The sequence below is a fragment of the Balaenoptera musculus genome, chromosome 3, assembly GCF_009873245.2.
Source record: "Balaenoptera musculus isolate JJ_BM4_2016_0621 chromosome 3, mBalMus1.pri.v3, whole genome shotgun sequence".
In the NCBI taxonomy this organism is placed as follows: domain Eukaryota; kingdom Metazoa; phylum Chordata; class Mammalia; order Artiodactyla; family Balaenopteridae; genus Balaenoptera; species Balaenoptera musculus.
Genome location: NC_045787.1, coordinates 101,729,313 through 101,748,680, shown reverse-complemented (window position 1 = coordinate 101,748,680; position 19,368 = coordinate 101,729,313). Strand labels below are relative to the sequence as shown.

Below are 19,368 nucleotides of genomic sequence, written 5' to 3'. Positions count from 1 at the left end.
GAATGTAGTCATCCCCCTAGAAAGTTTCTTCATGCCTCTTCCCAGCCAGTCCCAACTTCCTCACCCATAAGCAATCACTGTTCTGATTTTTTTTCCACCATAGGTTAGTTTTGCCTGTTCTAGAACTTCATATAAAGTGAATCATACAGTAAGTACCTTTTATGTAAGATTTTTTTACATAATATAATGCTTTTGAGAATTCATCCATGTTGTTAACTATACTAGTAGTTGTATTGATTTCCTAGGGTGACTGTAAAAAAGTATCAAAAGTTGAGTGGCTTAAGACAACAGCAATTTATTGTGTCACAGTTCTGGAGACTAGGGGTCTGAAATCAAGGCACTGGCAGAGCCATGCTTTCTCTGATGGCTCTGGGGGAGAACCCTTCTTTGCTTCTGGCTTTTGATGTTTGCCAGCCACCTTTGGCATTCCTTGGCGTGTAGCTTCATCACTACAGTCACATGGCTGTTGTTTTTCTGTGTATCTTTGTATCATCTTCCCTCTATGTGTCTGTCTCTGTGTCCAAATTTCCACAAGGAGTGAGGGGCAAATCCAGCCTGAGAGGGAAATGCTTTTCTTCTCAGAGTCCAGTGGAGAAAGGAGCCTCCTGTTCCTGAACTCTGCTCCCTCACCTGCAGGGAGAAGCTGCTGGAAGCTAAAACTTCAAACAAAAACCCTTCTTGCAATTGCATCACAGGTGTTGATCCTAGTCTCTAGTTGTATTGGTTTGTTTAAACTTTGTTTCTGGAAGCTACTCACATCACCCAGGTCCACCACTCAGATTTGGGAGACAAACTCAGGAAAGTCTTTATTTCAGTACTTCTTTGAAAGAATCTTTAAAAAGCAACCAGAGACCTTCCAAACATGTATTTCTTTACAGGAAAACCCTCTTAGAACACAGGCAGCATGCCCTCCGCAGTTTCAGAGCTGGTGTGGACAGCACACCTCGATGGGGCTCAGCCTAGCACGCTGTCAACTGCACGGAGCCCTGACTGGGCACAGAGTGCGAAGTTTTTTTCCTGCTAAAATGCAGTTTCCCTTTAAATAAAAGAGAAAAAGAATAGAACAGGGAAAAGGGCTCCTCTGAGATGAGGGTCTTCCTCGCTCTGCCCTGGTGGCAGACCCAGGTGTGGACATGGTGGGCGCTGGCCCTTGCTGGCAGCAGGGATGGCGAGGCTTGATGGTGGATGGTCTTCCGTGGTGGACCCCACCTCTCACTCCCCCTCCTCCTTCTCCTCCTCACCACGCCCCGGCATCGGGCACTTGCTCTGACTTAGGCTCCTCTCTCCCTTGGGTGTTCCTCTCCCTCTCGTGCTGCTCAAAATGATGCTTCAGTTTTAGCAGTGGAAAACAGGTATCCATTCATTTTTACTTTTTTAACCCAGAACAAGTTGCTAGTGGAGGAGGCCACCTTCTAGTACTGGGGCAGCCCCATCACCCTGCTGGGCTGGTATGCTTGCTGCCCCTGGTACATGGAGTATATGGAGTCTTGTGACAGAGCCACGCTGCCAAGATAACTGTCCTGAGACAGCCTGGGCTGGGAGAGGTGGGCCTGGCTCACCTGGAAGGGCTGGCTGATGGAGATGCAGCCTGTCATCAGGGCACCCTGTGAGACAGCTTTGACGGCACATGTCCGGCTGGCCTGGCTGTTGAGGAGATTCCTCTGGCTGGCCCAGGAGGCCCAAAGCTGTTCTTCTAGAATCCCCCATGACCAGTCTTGCCTTTTGGGGTGCCCCACCTGTGGATGGCCTGTTAGCTTGTCCAAAATACCCCGGTGGCAGCATGGGTGGCATGACCAGGTTGGAGGCAATGGGGACTGTTCATGGAGGTCATGAGGCTGGGGTAGGCAATGATCATGCTGATCTGGTCATGGGTCTGGAAGCACATGTTCAAAGGCCGGCCCTGGCTGCTCTGATCATAGACTGATCCTGGGATAATGGCTTTCCGGGGTCATACATGGATGTTGTCATGAAGCGGGCTCCAAGGTTGATGGTGATGACTAGCTTCCTGGGCTTGCTGAGCTGCATGAGGCTCTCCTGCAGATTGTTCAGTGCCCCCGCCCCCAGCAGGTGGCTGTAGTTCAGCAGGTGGTTCCAGAGCAGCTACTTGGACAGGGCCCTTGGGTTGTCCATAATGTGCTTTGGTCAGGGCCACATTAAGTGCCTGGGGTTGTTTAAAAATCCAGTGCTTTGGTGCTTACTTGCCCACATGCAGAAGATGATAAAATTGTTCTTGAGCCCCTGAAATACATCCACGCTGCCATTCTCCACCTCTTGGTAGGGCTTGGTGTGCAGGGAGTTACTGAGCTGCATGTACTGCGCTGGTAGGAGCGTTGGCCCTCATAGGGCATGATGATGGACATGATGATGGCAATCTGGTCCAGCTTGGCAGCTGTCTTCATTAGCTTTGTGGTGATCTTTTCTATGTTTGCAGCTTCTCGCCTGTTAGGTAGGAGGTACCTGACCTGATGATCTCCTCCTGGCCCTGGGTCACACAGAGCATCTTCACATGACCTGCTGCTGTTCTGACAAGGGTCCTTGCAGAAGATGTTGGACAGGAAGGCGCTGAGTGCAGGGTACCTCTGATCCTGGACCTGGAGGCGGATGACACTGATGGGAAAGGTGCCCAGCACCACCAGGTACTCAAGGAGTGACTGGGACAGCCCAGCCTCGGCTGCTGTCTTGCATATCACCATGAGGCCCAGCTGGCAGTGGCTATCCACACGGATCAGCTGCTTGGCTCTGAGGACACAGGGACCGTGCACTCCAGGGCCCAGTGGCCTGGGTCCCTGTCAAACTGCATCTTGGCAAGCTTCGGTCACCCGCATGTACAGCAGATGACATCTGTGTTCACGAGCAGCTCCCTCTCAGGAGTCTGCTTCAGGGCCAAGTACCACTTCTGGTCTGCAGACGACAGCTCCCAGGTCTTGTCCTTCAGCAACTGCAGCTTCTGGAGCTCTGGCATGCTACCTGTGTTCCTGATCTGCTTGTGCAGGGCCAGGATGCGCAACGGGGAGCCGAGGACCCTGGCGCAGAGCTGCATGACTTTCAGCCTGGTCAGTGGATCTTCTTGGTCAGCTGATCCCTGGCTATGTTAGCTGGGGCACAGACTAGCACAGGCCCACTAAGCCAGATGGTAGATGATGGTGGCTGAGGTCACATCTTCCCTGTGCCTAGTGGTCCCTGGATCCGGCTCAGTGGTCTCTGCAGCACCATCCTCAGAAAGTCAGCCTGAGAGTGGTGGAGGTCTTGGAACTCTTGTGCTGTGAAGTACTTGGGCAGCTGGCACTTTCTGATCACGCCTAGCTGTTTATGGTAGATGTAGCCCAACATGGAGCTCTCCTCCACAGCAGATGTTTTCAACACTCTGCATTCTGTCTAATGAGGCTGACTTCCACATGAAATCCACCTGGAAGTTATGAGTTACCTCCGAGGCGCGCCCACAACTACTCTGCAGCTCAATGGCGATCTCATTGCCGTAATTATCAGGAGCCTTGATGACGTGGTGGATCCCTTTCCACAGGGGCACCAGGTCCCCTTTGTACCACAGGCAAATCTTGTTTCCCTGCATGAGCTGCACGTCTCCTAACCAAATTATTACTAAAGCCTGATTATCAAAGTCAGTCCTGGGGCAAAGTGAAGTAGGCAATTCTCTTCTTGTTAAGGCCCAGGTCCCACCTGACAGTGATGTTACCTTGACTCTGGGACTCTTTCAGTTTCTTAGAGTAGTTGGTCTCCAGCTTGACCAGAGGGCCAAATATGTTCTGGTACTGGTAAGAGTCCTCCTACCTGGGGATGATATGCTGGGGCCCCGCCTCCACCCCTGGCTTCTCCAGGTCCTCCAAGGCGGTGGAAGGATTTTCCTTGCCGAGCTACCCCAGCTGGCTCATCTACTCCGTGAGGATCTGTGAGCCCACAGCTGTTTCTGCTCAGAAGGGATTGTGATCAGCCAGGACAGGAAGTAGTGGTCCTGGATCCGGGGTTTCCACTGTGAACTCTCTCAGCTGATTTTCTTGAGGCTGCTCTGAGTGGCTTAGGGCTGGCTGCACAGTCGCCCCATGACCCAGGTGGCTTTGGTAAGAATGAAGCCAAGGAGGAAGGCCTTGCTGCTGACATAGTCATAACACTCCAGAACCGTCTCCCCCGGGGCCCATCCTTGTGCAGAGTCATCTCTTTGCATTTTGCCCTCAGAGGTGACTTAGAATGTGGCTGCCAGAAGCATTTCCATGATCTACTGAACCACCCTATCACAGTAAACCATGCAATCGGGATCGGGTATTCCCCAGTAGCTGCAGGCACGTATGAGACATCCTTCCTGTAACAAGTATCGTCTTCATCTTCTTTGAAGTTCAACTTGGCCAATTGGCTTGTCTTGCCCACATTCTCATTCTCGCCTGGTTCTGCAGGATGCGCACGGGTTAGCCCACCTGCGAGTCCACCTGTCCGGCTGCAGCTTCCACACGGACCCGGCCTCTAGTGCTGCCACCTTGGGAGGCGCGTCTGTGTCTGGCTGGGGAAGGCGAACTCGGTGCATGCGAACTCCGAGCCCTGCGTGTGGAAGCCTGGGAAGTGGCTTTCTGCGCATCTAGGAAGGTGCGCATGTGCGGGCTGGGCGGAAACGCCTCCAAGCTCACGCTGCTGCGTTTGCGCCGCACAGAGCCCTCAGCCACGCTGAGGTCTAGGCCGCTGCGCCGCAGGGCAGTATCCAAAGGGCCGCCACCGCGCGAGCCACGCGCCCAGAGCTGCGCTTGCTGCCCTCGGAGCCACCGGCAGCTCACAGCGACTGCAGGAACCGCCGTCGCCACGGCCTGTTGTAAGTACGTTGCTTTAATTTTACCTCTTCTGTCGGATGTGAGGTGGTCTCCATTGCATCCTTGATTTCTGATATTATTTTTTGTTTTAGGAGTTCCATTTTATTCTTTTGATATAAATTCTAGTTTTCTAGTTGATTTCTCTGTCTTGTCATCCATTTCACAGTCATTTAAAATCTTTTTCTGAAAACCAGTATCTGGATCACCTGTGCATCAGTTTCTATTGCCTTCCCCCCGCCCCGCTCCCCCCACCTTATTTTTTATTTTGTATATCTCGTAAAGTTTTTATTGAATTACTAAAATTATGTGTAAAAATTATAGGGATTCTTGAAATGTTATCTTTCTCTAAAGGGGATTTCTTTAGCTTCTGGCAGTCAATTAGAGTCGGCATGGATTACTTTAATTCAAACGGGCTGAGCTGATTCACAGCTGGGTTCAAGTCTGTATGGCTGGTCTATTTCTGGCTTAACCTCAGCATAGACTGTAGCCCTTCTGGTGTCCAATTGAATAGTTGGGGTTTTTATCAGAACCCCATACTTTTGGTGGTTCTTTAATCCCATTTTTAAAATCTTCCCAGAACCATGAAACTGACAAAAATCCTGCATAGTTTCTCGAACTCATAGCAGCTACTTTCTGCGCCGCTTCTGTGCTTCTCAGCCTATACTACTTACAAACTGGCAAGTGCCTCAAGAGGAAAAAAGGCTCAGACTGTTGGGCTCAGTTCTTTGAACTCTTCTCTCGATAATCTTGGCCTCTTAGGTTCTGGCTGTCTTGATGCCCTTGAACTCTAATTTTAGTCGTTTTAGGCTCATGATATTGCTGAAGTTCTTTAAAAGACTCTTGACTGTTTAAAGCACAAACAGTAATAGTGGGTATGGGGTTTATAGAATATGTTGAATTAAAACATATGGCTAATATACAAGGAATTGAGTGGGGATTAAGTGAAATTATACCATTATATAGTTATTGTATTGTTCTTTAATATCTTATGAATTGAGACTGTGGTAAGTTAAGTGTGTGTATTTCTATCTATAGGGTAACCATTACAACACATACCAGTGGACACACACAAAGAAGTATTGCTAAAAAAATCAATAAAATAGATAAAATTGGATAAGAATTATTCTGTAAGCACAAAAGACAATAGAAATAAATGAACAATAGAACACATAACAGATGGGACAAATAGAAAACAAATACCAAGGTAGTAGAATTAAACTGATCTGAACAAAACCATAATTCTATTAAATGTAAATGGACTAAATGCTCCATTAGAGAGAAGTAAATTACAAGACTGGATAAAAAGCAAGACCTATCTACATGTTGTTTACAGGATATATTTTATAATATCTAAAAACACAAATAAGTTCAGTTTGAGGAGTGGAAAAAGATATATAAAGTGAAATAAATCTATGACACAGAAATTCCATTTCTAGGTATTAAGCCAAGAGAAATGAAAACATATGTCTATGAAAATGTGTATAAGAGAATATTCATAGCAGACTTTATACAAAGTAATAGCCAAAATTTGAAAACAATCCAAGAGGCCCATCAGTATGAAAATGGGTAAAGAAATTGTAGTATATTTATACAATGGAATACTTAACAGTTAAAAAGAATGAACTTTTGATTGATGAAACAACATAGATAAATCTTAAAAATAGTATCTGAGTAAATGAATCTAGATGCAAAAGAGTACTTATATGAGTATATAAGTACTCATTTAATATAAGTTCCAAGAACAGGCAAATCTATACCATGTTAATAGAAGTGAGAAACTGGTTACCTCTAGGGGAAAGCAGACTAACTGGAAAGGGGGAATGAGGGAAATTTTGGGAGCGATGGAAATGTTCTATATATTAATTTCAGTGGTTGTTACCCAGTCATTGTCAAAATCATTGAACTGTACTATTAAGATATATGCATTTTATTTTTTGTGATTTATACCTCAAGAAAAAGTATAAAGTGAAGCATCACTTAAAAACAAATGCGGACTAAGACATTATTTTGTTCGTTTCTTAATAACAGAAGACAATAGGTACATACAACTTGTAAAAAAATAATAAGGAAAATTGTGTTTCCAAAAATAGAGCTGGGTTTTTTGCCATCTTATTTTAGTGGATCAGTTAGTAACATATAACCAAATATGAGGCTGAAGCCCTTGAAAAATACAGTAGATCAATGAATTCCTTCTTCCAATGATATGGTTCTCACAGAGCTCTTGAATTTAGGTCCAGTGCATATGTCATAATATGTGTCCAAAATATTGAATAAACAGGAGAAAGAAAGGGTTTGGGTTTAAAGCGTACAGTGTTTGTGCTTTGAGCTGTACGTTGAAAGTAAATAAAACATTAAATAAGGAAGTCTACTCCCTTATTTAAATGACACATACAATTGTTTTATAATTTGAACTGAAAGAAGATTTCACTAGAGCCTTCTAGTCAAAAAGAATTTAAGACAATATTATAAATATTTTCAAAGATCTAAGGTAAAGATGGATATAATGTATGAACAGATAGAAGTTCATAGTAGAAAAATGGAAACTAAAAAGGGGTCAAATGGAAATATTTTCAAAGATCTAAGGTAAAGATGGATATAATGTATGAACAGATAGAAGTTCATAGTAGAAAAATGGAAACTAAAAAGGGGTCAAATGGAAATTTGAGAAGTGAGATGAAATGAGGTCATAACAACAGACTGGACAATGAGAAAAGATCAGTGACCTTGCAAATCAATAAAAATAAACCAAACAAAAGCCCAGAGTGAAAAAAATAAAAAGAGCAGTATTGACCTCTTTATTGTAGGACAACATTGGTATTGAACACACATGGAATTGGAATCATGGGATGGAAGAAAAATTACATTAGAGAAAAATATTTGGAGGAAAAATGGTGAAACCTTTTCTAAGTTAAAACACATTATGAAAGCTTAATTACTTATTGAATATGTAAGCTCTGTGTGACTTGCAAAGTAAATTTTTCTTATCCAGCAAACTGATATGCCATTTGAGTTATGATTTTAAGCTTTACTGAGATATAGTTGAAAAAACTCAACTACACATATTTAAAGTGTACAATTTGATAAGTTTTGACATATGAATATACCTCTCACATTTACTTAATGCTCATTTGTAATTCCTCTTGCTTATCCTCTCCCTGGTCCCCAGACAACCAGTGCTCTGAGTTCTGTCAGCAAGGGTTAGTTGGATTTTTTTGGAATTTTATATAAATGGAATAATGCATTATATACTACTTTTGTGTATGGTTTTTCTTTCACCCAGCTTAGTGATTTGGAGGTTCATCCATGTTGTATCTATAATTAGTTCATTCTTTTTTATTGCTAAGTAGTAATATAATTCTATGCAATGAATTTTTAAAACTGGTAATACTAAGCTATGGTGATGATTGCCTCAAGCAGAAGGTGAAGAGATTGATTGGGAAAGGCCTAGAGGGAAGTTTCTGTAGTATGGGTGCTGTTTATAGGGTGTACACATATGTTAAAACCCATTGGACTATATTCTTAAGATATGTGCATTTCACTGATTGTAATTTATACCTCATGAAAAGAAAAGAGAAGGCAGCGTATGAAAAATAACCAGGTATACTGCCCAATTGCCATCCTAGTTGATTGATATTATCATGTGCTTAGGTCAGTTATCTATGTTTAATGTTTTTGGTTATCCACAAGGACTATTTTTAGATATTTTTTTAAAGCATTTTCCTGTGATTTAACTCTTTTGTGAATGCTAATTTAAAAAAAGTGTACTTTATGATAGCTTTTATCAAAACACTTTTACTCCCCCCCAAGTTGTCTTTATGGAAATAAAATTTATGCCCCAAATTGGCTATACCTATGATAATTCCCAATATATTAGAATGGAATTGCTAATGTTAAAGCCTCATTTTTATAACTTTTTCTTTATCAATAAAATATAATAAAATACTATGCATCCCTTATATCAGATAGACTTAAATTCTGTCATAAAAATTGAGATGTAGGGGCTTCCCTGGGGGTGCAGTGGTTAAGAATCTGCCTGCCAGTGCAGGGGACACAGGTTCAAGCCCTGTTCTGGGAAGATCCCACATGCCATGGAGCAACTAAGCCCATGTGCCACAACTACTGAGCGTGCACTCTAGAGCCCCTGAGCCACAACTACTGAAGCCCGCACGCCATAACTACTGAAGCCCATGCGCCTAGAGCCCGTGCTCTGCAATGAGAAGGCACCGCGATGAGAAGCCCACACACAGCAACAAAGAGTAGCCCCCGCACGCAGCAACAAAGATCCAATGCAGTCAAAAATAAATATAAATAAGTAAATTTAAAAAAATTGACTTTAAAAAAAAAAAAAAGAAAAAAATTGAGATGTTATTCAAACTAACTTGTAAATCAGATAATCTCAATTAAATAGCATATTTTTATTGAATGACAAATGATTGAAATCTAAGCATTCATTTATTGATTTAAACATTTATTAACCACTTACTGTAAGAGTAGATGTACAGTTTTATGTGCTTTACCTACCATAGGATATCTTTGGTCTTCTCAATATTAAATATTAGCTTCTATAGAAAAGTGATCACATTTTTTATATGGTCTGGTATATATAGCTCAATATTAAACTGTATATAATTAAGCTATATTCAGTATGAGAGTATTATTGAGTATATACAATATTGAGTATAGAATACCCAATATTGCACTCAATATTATACTCTATATTAAGCTATATGTAACCTAAGTAAAGGGTGTTCTGTTTATCAGAGCCTCCTGGTGCCTGGACCACCTCTTGTAAACAGAGTCTTTTCTGTTCCATCTTCAGTTTTGTTTAAATGCCATTCATTATGGCAGAGCAAAAATGTATACTTTAGTGTCCAAGTGTCTTTGAAAAATAATTCCTCATCCAGATAAAACTATAGTACCCCAGCTTGAGTTTTGCTTCTATAGGGTTTGGATTATTATGACTTTCCAGTTAGAACCTCAGTACAATAATTACCATTTATTTACAATTTATCTCAGTACTTACTCTTCTTACCTCAATATCCCATCATCTGATGCTCTGATGGCAGCCAGAATGGGACCAGGAGCCTCAGTGCTGAGCTATTCTTGTGCTATGAGAACTCTAACATTACTCTCCTGAATGGAAGGAGCTCTCCAGAGGTTTCTGTTTGTCCCTAAAAAAGATTCAAACTACTTGGTTTATCAGGTCTTCTGAAGAGTGACCTCTTTTGGTACCCTGACCTTGCTTCTGCCTCTCTCCCCCTTTGCTCATCACTCCAGTTGCTCAGGCCTTCCCTCTGACCCCAGTGACTGACAAACTCATTCCTGTGCTTGGGTACTTAGAACATTCTTCCTCAGATCTTCACAAGACTGGTTCTTTCTTTCCTTTTCTTTTTGTTTTTAAATCAAAGTATAGTTGACTTATTATTTTAGCTTCAGGTATACAGCATAGTGATTTGATATTTTTATATATTATCTGTATGTCTTCTTTGGAAAAATGTTCAGGTCTCCTGCCCATTTTTAATTGGATTTTTTTTTGATATTGAGTTGTATGAGTTCTTTCTCTATTTTGATTATTAGTCCCTTATTACATATATCATTTACAAATATTTTCTCCCATTCAGTAGGTTGTATTTTCCTTTTGTTGATGTTTTTCTTCACTGAGCAAAAGCTTTTAAGTTTGATTAGGTCCCATTTATTTATTTTTGCTTTTATTTCCCTTGCCTGAGGAGATAGATCCAAAAGTATATAGCTAAGACCTATGCCAAAGAGTGTACTGCCTATGTTTTCTTCTAGGAGTTTTATACATTTAGGTCTTTAGTCCATTTTGAGTTTACTTTTGTATATGGTTTGAAAAAATGTTTTAATTTTATTATTTTACATGTAGTTGTCCAGTTTTCCGAACACCACTTATTAAAGAGACCGTCTTTTCCCCATTGTATATTCTTGCCTCCTTCATCATAGATTAATTGACCATATGTGCATGGGTTTATTTCTGGTCTCTTTATGTTTTTCCATTGGTCTATGTCTCTTTTTATGTGCCAGTACCATGCTCTTTTGATTACTGTAGCTTTGTAGTATAGTCTGAAGTCAGGGAGTATAATACCTCAAGCTTTGTTCTTTTTACTCAAGATTGCTTTGGCTATTTGGGGTTTTTGTAGTTCCATACAAATTTTAGGATTATTTGTTCTAGTTCTGTGGAAAATATCATGAGTATTTTAATAGAGATTGCATTAAATGTGTAGATTGCTTTGGGTAGTGTGGACATTTTAACAATATTAATACTTCCAATTGATGAACATGGGATATCTTTACATTTATGTGAATCATCTTCAGTTTTCTTCATCAGTGTGTTATAGTTTTAAGAGTATGTGTCTTTCACCACCTTGGTTAAATTTACTCGTAGGTATCTTATTATTATTATTATTTTGACTGCGTTGGGTCTTAGTTGTGGCACATGGGATCTTCATTGAGGCATGCAGGATCTTTCGTTACAGTACACAGTCTCTTCATTGCGGCACTCGAGCTTCCCTCTAGTTGCAGCGCTCGGGCTTCTCTCTAGTTGTGGCATGCGGGTTTTCTTTCTCTTGTTGTGGCGCGTGGGCTCCAGGGCGTGTGGGCTCTGTAGTTTTGTGGCTTGTGGGCTCTCTCATTGAGGCATGCAAGCTCAACGTAGTTGTGGCACATGGGCTTAGTTGCCCCGCAGCATGTGGGATCTTAGTTCCTTGACCAGGGATCAAACCCACATCCGCTGCATTGGAAGGTGGATTCTTTACCACTGTACCACCAGGGAAGTCCCAAGGTATCTCATTCTTTTGATTCAATTATAAATGGGATTGTTCTCTTACTTTTTCTTTCTGATACTTTATTATTAGCATATAGAAAAACAACAGATATCTGTATACTAATCTTGTATTCTACAACTTTACTGATTCATTTTTTACTTCTAATAGTTTTTTAATGGAGACTTTAGAGTTTTCTATATGTATAATAGTATCATGTCATTTGCAAATAGTGACAGTTTTGCTCTGCCCTTCCAATTGGGATGCCTTTTATTTCTTTTTCTTGTCTGATTGCTGTGGCTAGGACATCCAATTCAATGTTAAATATAAATGGTGAGAGTGGATATCCTTGTCTTGTTCCAGATCTTTCAGCTTTTCATGGTTCATTGTGACGTTAGCTATGGGTATGTCGTAAGTGGCCTTTATTATGTTGAGATATGTTCTGTCTGTACCAACTTTGTTGAGAGTTTTTTTATCATGAATGGATGTTGAATTTTGTCAAATGCTTTTTCTGCATCTTTTGAGACAATCATGTGATTTTTATTCTTTGTTTTGTTAATGTGCTGTATCACATTGATTGATTTGCAGATATTGAACCATCTTTGCATCCTGGGATACGTCCTATTTGATTACGGTGTATGATGCTTTTTATGTATTGAATTTGGTTTGCTAATATTTTGTTGAGTATTTTATCTGTATTCATCAGAAATATTGGCCTGGGATTTTCTTTTTTGCAGTGTCATTGTCTGGTTTTGGTGTCAGGGTAATATTGGCCTCATAGAATGATTTTAGGAGTGTTGCCTTCTCTTCAGATTTTTGAAATAGTTTGAGAAGGATAGGTATTAATTCTTCTTTATATGCAGTAGAATTCCTCTGTGAAGACATGTGGTCCTGAACTTCTGTTTTTTGGGAATTTTTTGATTACTGATTTAATTTCAGTACTAGTAATCAGTCTGTTCAGGTTATCTATTTCTTGCTGATTCAATCTTGGAAGATTGTATGTTTCAGTTTCTTCTAGGTTGTCTAATTTGTTAGCATATAACTGTAGTATTCTGTTATGATTGTTTGCATTTCTGTGATACCAGTTTTAACTTTCCCTCTTTCATTTCTAATTTTGTTTATTTGGGTCCTCTCTCTTTTTTTCTTAATGAACCGGGCTAAAGACTTATCAATCTAGTTTATCTTTTCAAACAGTAGCTCTTGTTTTCATTGATATTTCTGGGGGTTTTTTTGTTTTTGTTTTTTTGGTCTCTTTTGTTTATTTTCACTCTGATCTTTATTATTTTCTTTCTTCTGCTGACTTTGGGCTTTGTTTGTTTTTCTTTTTCTAATTCCTTTTGATGGTTGTTTATTTGATATTTTTCTTGTTTCTTTAGGTAGACCTATATTGCTATACACTTCCCCCTTAGAATTGCTTTTGCAGTGTTCCATAGATTTTGGAAAGTTGTGTTTTTACTTTCATTTGTCTTAGGGATTTTCTGATTTCCTCTTTGATTTATCTGTTGATACATTTTAAAAAAATAGCATGTTGTTTAGTCTCCATGCATTTGTGTTTTTTCTATTTTTCTTCCTGTAATTGATTTCTAACTTCATACTGTTGTGGTCAGAAAAGATGCTTGATATAAATTATGTCCTCTTAAATTTATTGAGTAATGTTTTGTGGCCTAGCATGTGATCTATCCTGGAGAACGTTCCATGTGCACTGGAAAAGAATGTGTATTCTGTTCTTTTTGGATGGAATATCCTATAAATATCTATTAAGTCCATCTGGTCTAAAGTGTCATTTAAGGTCTCTGTCTCCTATTGATTTTCTGTCTGGATGGTCTATTCATTGATATAAGTGGAGTGTTATGTCCCCTACTATTACTGTATTCCTGTCAGTTTCTCTCTTTATGTCTTTAATATTTGCTTTATATATTTAGGTGCTCTTATATTAGGTGCATGTGTATTTAACATGTTATATTCTCTTCTTGTATTGACCCATTTATCATTATATAATGCCCTTCCTCATTTTTTCATATAGACTTTTTTTTAAAGTCTACTTTGTGTTATATGAGTACTGCTCTCCTGGGTTTCTTTTCGCTTCCATTTGCATGGATATCTTTTTCCATCCTCTTACTTTCAGTTTGTGTGTGTCTTTAGCTCTGAAGTTGGTCTCGTGTAGGCAGTATGTAGATAGGTCTTGCCTTTTTATCCAGTTAGCTGCCTTACATGTTTTGGTTGGAGCATTTAGTTCATTGACATTTAAAGTGATTATTGATTGGTATGTAATGGTTGCCATTTTGTAACTTGTTTTTTATTTATTTTGTAGTTCTATGTTTTTTTCTTCGTTTAGTCTCTTCCCTTGTGGTTTGATGATTTTCTTCAGTGTTAATGTTTGTATCCCTTTCTCTCTAATTTTTGTGCATCTGTTGTAGGTTTTTGATTTGTGGCTACCACGGAGTTCCTGTGTATTGACCTATAACTGTACTACTTGTTTTAAACTGATAGTTATTTAAGTTCAAATCCATTCTAAAAGATCGGCATTTTTACTCCTCCCCCACATTTTATGTTTTGATGTCTTATTTTATATATTCATGCCTATCTCTTTACTGTCTATTGTAGTTATAGTTGACTTAAAAAGTTTTCTCTTTTAACCTTTGTACTAGCTTATTTAAATTGTTGATGCACTGCTTTTCTATATATTTGCCTCTACCAATGAGTTTTTCCCTACCTCCATTTTCTTATTTCTTGTTGTAGCCTTTTCTTTTTCTCTTAATGGAGAACTTTGAACATTTCTTGTAAGGTTGGGTTAGTAGTCATTAATTCAGTTTTTGCTTGACTGGGGAACTCTTTATCTGTCCTTCAATTCTGAATGATTACCTTGCTGGGAAGAGTATCCTAGGTTGTAGGTTTTTTCCTTTCAGTAATTTAAATATATCATGCCACTTCCTTTTGGGCTGCAAAGTTTCTGCTAAAAAAATCAGCTGATAGCCTTATGGGCATGCCCTTGTATGTGATTATTTTTCTCTTGCTGCCTTTAAAGTTCTTCATTTCTAACTTTTGCTATTTTAATTATGACGTGTCTTGGTGTGAGTCTCTGGGTTCATCTTGTTTGGGTCTGTCTGTGCTTCTTGAACCTGGGTATCTGTATCCTCCTTCAGGTTAGTGAAGTTTTCAGCCATAATTTCATCAAATACATTTTTGGTCCCCTTCTCTCTCTCTTTTTCTTCTGGGACCCCTGTAATGAGAATGTTAGTATGCTTCATGTTGTCCCAAAGGTTCCTTAACCTATCCTCATTTTTAACAATTTGTTTTTCTTTTTGCTGTTTTGATTAGGTGATTTTCACTTTTCTATCTCCCAATCGCTTACACATTCTTCTGTATTGCCTAATCTATTGTTAATTCCTTCGAGTGTATTTTTCATTTCAGTTATTGAATTCTTCATTTCTGACTGGTTCTTTTTTATATTTTCTAGTTCTTTGTTGAAGTGCTGATTGTGTTCATCTATTGTTTTCCCAAGTTAGGTTAGCATTTTTATTACTATTGCTTTAAATGCTTTATCAGGTGAATTATTTATCTCTGTTTCATTAGGAATATTTTTCAGGGGTTTTCTCTTGTTCTTTCATTTGCAACATGTTCTTCTGTTTTCTTATTTTGTATAACTTTCCTTCTTTGTTTCTAAGAAATTAGGTGAAACAGTTACTTATCGTGGTCTTGATGGTATGTCCTTTTGTGAGAGTGTCCCTATGTGTTCTGCATGTGCCTAGTGGCTTTGGTGGGAGAGCTGGATCTGAAGTCATCCTAGGCCACGACTTCCCTGGGGTGCAATGGCAGCCGCTGCCTTGGTGGGAATTTGGTAGGGTTTGAGTTGGAGGGGCTACAGCAGGAGCCATTTGCAAGCTGAGACTTCTTCTAGGCTGAATGGTAGTCACTGCCCTATTGGGGTTGAGGCCAGTGCCCAAGGTGCTGGAACAGGAGCTCTGAGGGAGGTGATGGCAGCCTCTACCTTGGTTGGGGGCATGTCCAGTGCCCCAGGGCTTGGGGCTGCACTTGTGAGCTGGTTCCAGTTTTTCCCTGGTTTGCTTGCCTTGGTTAGAGGCTGGGTTGGGGCTGCAGGCATTTGACTCACACTACTGAACTTGCTCTTCTCCTTGCCAAGTGCTCATAAGTGGGTATATGCTGGCAGTGGCAGTCTCTGCCCTGGCCCATGGCAGGCCCCGGCCAAGCTGGTTCAACTCTTTCCTAAGCGTGCACAGGCACACGTGCTGGTAGTGGCTGTGGGTCTTGACTAAATTGCTTCTCTGCCCCTCCTACCAGACTCCCTGTGGCTCTTTCTTTACAGCCTTAGTTGTAGAAGAGCTGTTCTGGTGGTCTTCAGATGGTTCTCAGCAAGGGTTGAGGTATCACCACTCCCTGGGATGATCAGCCCTGGGTGGCAGGTGATTACATTGGATAAATTTGGCCATTGAAGGAGCAATGTTTCGTTCTTTCTGGGACAGGCACTTACTCTAGATGTAGATTTGCCTTTCCTGCATGCAGTGCTTTTTAGGTCAAAACTACCATCTGAGGACTCACAGATAAGGCCTGGGTGGGGGAACTGCAGGGACCTCCTGGGGGTGAGGCATGGGACAGGGGGCTGGTCCCCTGTCTTTGCTCACATGGAGACCATCCTTGCCTCCACTTCCATCCAGGCCCTGCCTGATGTCCCAACTGGGTTTAAATAGCTCCTCCTCCAGGAAGTTGTCCTTCATGTCATCCCCTACCCCCACCCATTAATGGGATGGCTCTTTCCTGTTTTGTGTATCAAACTCTCCCAACGAGTGTAAGATCCAAGGGTTAGAGCCAGAGAGGGTCCTGCCCATTGGGGTCCCTGATTTCTACACCTCCCTGCAGTGAGACCACAGCTGCTCACCTCTCTCCTTTTCAGAAAGTTGATCACCTTGTTTTGGAAGGCAGACAGCCAAAGTCTGTCAGAAACAGACCTCTGAGCCCATAACTAGCCCCCATCCCCACCCCTTCTCATACTGCACTACTGCCAGGGCCCAGCAGGGGGCAGTTATGCCCAGAAGCAGGAGTTGGACCTGGGCTTGGCTCTGGGCTCCAGAGATGGGGGGATAGGGGAACTGAGGCCAGAGACCTTCTAACTCAACATTCTCTGATGACAAACGGGGAGACTCAGACCTTAGGTAGGAAGGGACTCCCTCCTTTCTAACCGCAGGATCCCCCCACCCCCGCCCCATGCCCAGGCTCACTCACCTCCAGATTATCCTCCATCACAGTGTTTGGCTGCAGCAGGTAACAGGAATGTGTTGAGGAAGGGGATGCACTCCTCTGCCATCAGGGTGGGGTTGGTAATGAGCGCCCACTCTCAGGTGCTGCAATGGACCCTCCACTGATACCCCTCACCCTCAGTCTCCTGGCCCAACCTAGGCCCCCCCATGGAGCAGCTGGGACCCTTAGTAGCCTCCTCCAAATCTTCCTCCCGTCCCCTGCCAGAACACCAAACTTCCTCTAGTCACCTCTCAGGGCTGGCTGTTGGCACATTCCAGGCTATATGGTTCCTGACTCCTGCCCACCCCAAAACCATCCTGTGGTTCCTCTTCCAGACCCTCCTTCTGGTCACTTCCAGAGCAGTCAGTTCAGGTTCTCTGGCACCAGGATGAGGGCTGGAGGAGGTAGGGAGAAGTAGGTCCACACGTCCACAGATTGAGGCGGACCTACAATGGAGATGAGTTTCCAGGGGATGGTACAGCCTAGCCTCCACTCTTGTCCCCAGGGTCCTGGGACCTTACCCACAGTTCTTTTTCACTACTTTCCTCCTGGAATGGAAGCCACAAGGCCTCGCTTTTCCATGGGAATCAAACGATGTGTGAGATCCAGCGTTTTGCCGGTCCCAACCCTCCTGTACTGTCCCACCCTGTTCTGTAGAGGCAGGAGGCCCTCCTTCCACACCCAGAGGCCACTCACTGTGTCAGTAAGTCCTGTGGTTCATCATCCTCATCAGAAAATAGGAAGATGCCTCCAGATGTGTGGAAGCCTACGATGGCATCACATGTGATGTACGGGGACAGGAGCTGTGTATGGTATCTAGTGTGCATGTCCAACTCTCTGTCTAGTATTGAGGCCCAGGGGTTGTGTCTGCTTCATTCACTGAGTTATGTGAAGTATCTCAAAAACTGGCTGCATGTAGTAGGTGCTTGATAATGCATTTTTGAATGAATGATCTCCAAGCACAAGCATCCCAGATGTCTGGGTGGTCCTGGGGCCCCTCTGCTGCTTCCTCATCTGGCAACACCAAAGACAAGGATCAGATCAGCTAGAAGAAATCTCAGTCTGCTTGACAAATGGAAAAACGGGTTGCTTTCCACGTGCTTTTCCACACTGAGAAAGCCCAGAGGTTGCTGAGGGGTGAGACGGATGTGTTTTAATGGGGGAGGGAGAAAAAATAAAGATGGACAACCATGAACATGGGTGGACCTAGGGGGTTTCACTTATATGTGGAATCTAAAAAACAAAACAAATAAGAAAACGTACAAAACAGAAGCAGAGCCATAGATACAGAGAACAAATATGCAGTTGCCAGAGGGGAGAAAAGTGGAGGGAGAAATAGGTGAGGGCAATTAAGAGATACAGACTTCCAGTTGCAAAATAAATGAGTCACGGGTATGAAATGTACAGTATGGGGAATAAAGTCAATAACTATGTAATATCTTTATATGGTGACAGATCTTAATAGACTTGTGGTGATAATTTTGAAATGTATAAAAATACCAAATCACTACATTGTGTAACAGGAACTAACATAGTATTGTAGGTCATTTATACTTCAAAAACAAATGAACAAACTTATAGAAGAAGAGATCAGGTTTGTGGTTACCAGAGTTGAGGGTTGGGGAAGGGAAATTGGATGGAGGCAGTCAAAAAGTAGGAACTTCTAGTTATAAGATAAACAAGGACGAGGATCTGTATATTTTGTATCTGTATCAGGTGATAGATGTTCACTAAACTTTGGTAGTCTTTTCATGATGTATGTAAGTCAGATCATTATGGTGTGGACCTTAAATTTAAACAGTCCTGTATGGCAATTATATCCCAATAAAACTGGAAAAAAAAAAGATGAATAACCATAGTGTGACTGGAAGCCCTTTCTGAGAGCTAGGTACCAGGTAAGCACCTGCCATGGGTGATCCATTCATCCCCACAAGAACCCTTTGAAGTCTGTCCTTTACCATCCACTTTTTAGAGGAGCAGACTAAGGCTCAGATACATATGGTGACATTCCCAAAACATTCAGTCGACTGTGGGCAGAACCACTACTGTGCCAAAGAGGCTGGGGGTGCTCACCTCGTGAGCAGCTGCTCTAGGACCTGTTGGCCTGTGGTGAAGGCCGGCTATGTGAAAAGGGAGGTGGTGATGGAGATACTTCTACCTGGAAAGGCTGGTACCATGGACCCAAGCAGCTTCTCCATTGCACCTTCCTGGGGGGTGCTTACATCCTGTAGGCATTATTTAGGTTAAAAGTGAACTCATCTTCATACTGGATGGGGCAAGGAGGGACATACAGTCGGTAGCACCACCTTGAACTCCTAGGGAGGATTGTGGTCTGGAGCTCATCCAGGAACTCCCAGCCCCTCAGGGCCATGTGCAATAGGAGGGACAGGAGTGCCCTCGCTGAAGAAAGTTCTGGCTTTTAAAAGTACAATTTGAGTTTGGTGGTGGGGAAGAGGGTGTGTGCTTAGACACTTGTTGCTATCTGGGCATGTTTTTAGCTGTGGAACACCTGACCTCCCTGTATTAAT

At 42.0% G+C, this 19,368-nt stretch overlaps 1 pseudogene; it reads right to left on the bottom strand.

Moving 5' to 3' along the window:
• Nucleotides 1-1,412: 1,412 nt before the first annotated feature.
• On the bottom strand, nt 1,413-17,667 carry LOC118892521 (annotated as a pseudogene).
• Between the last annotated feature and the right edge of the window lie 1,701 nt (nt 17,668-19,368).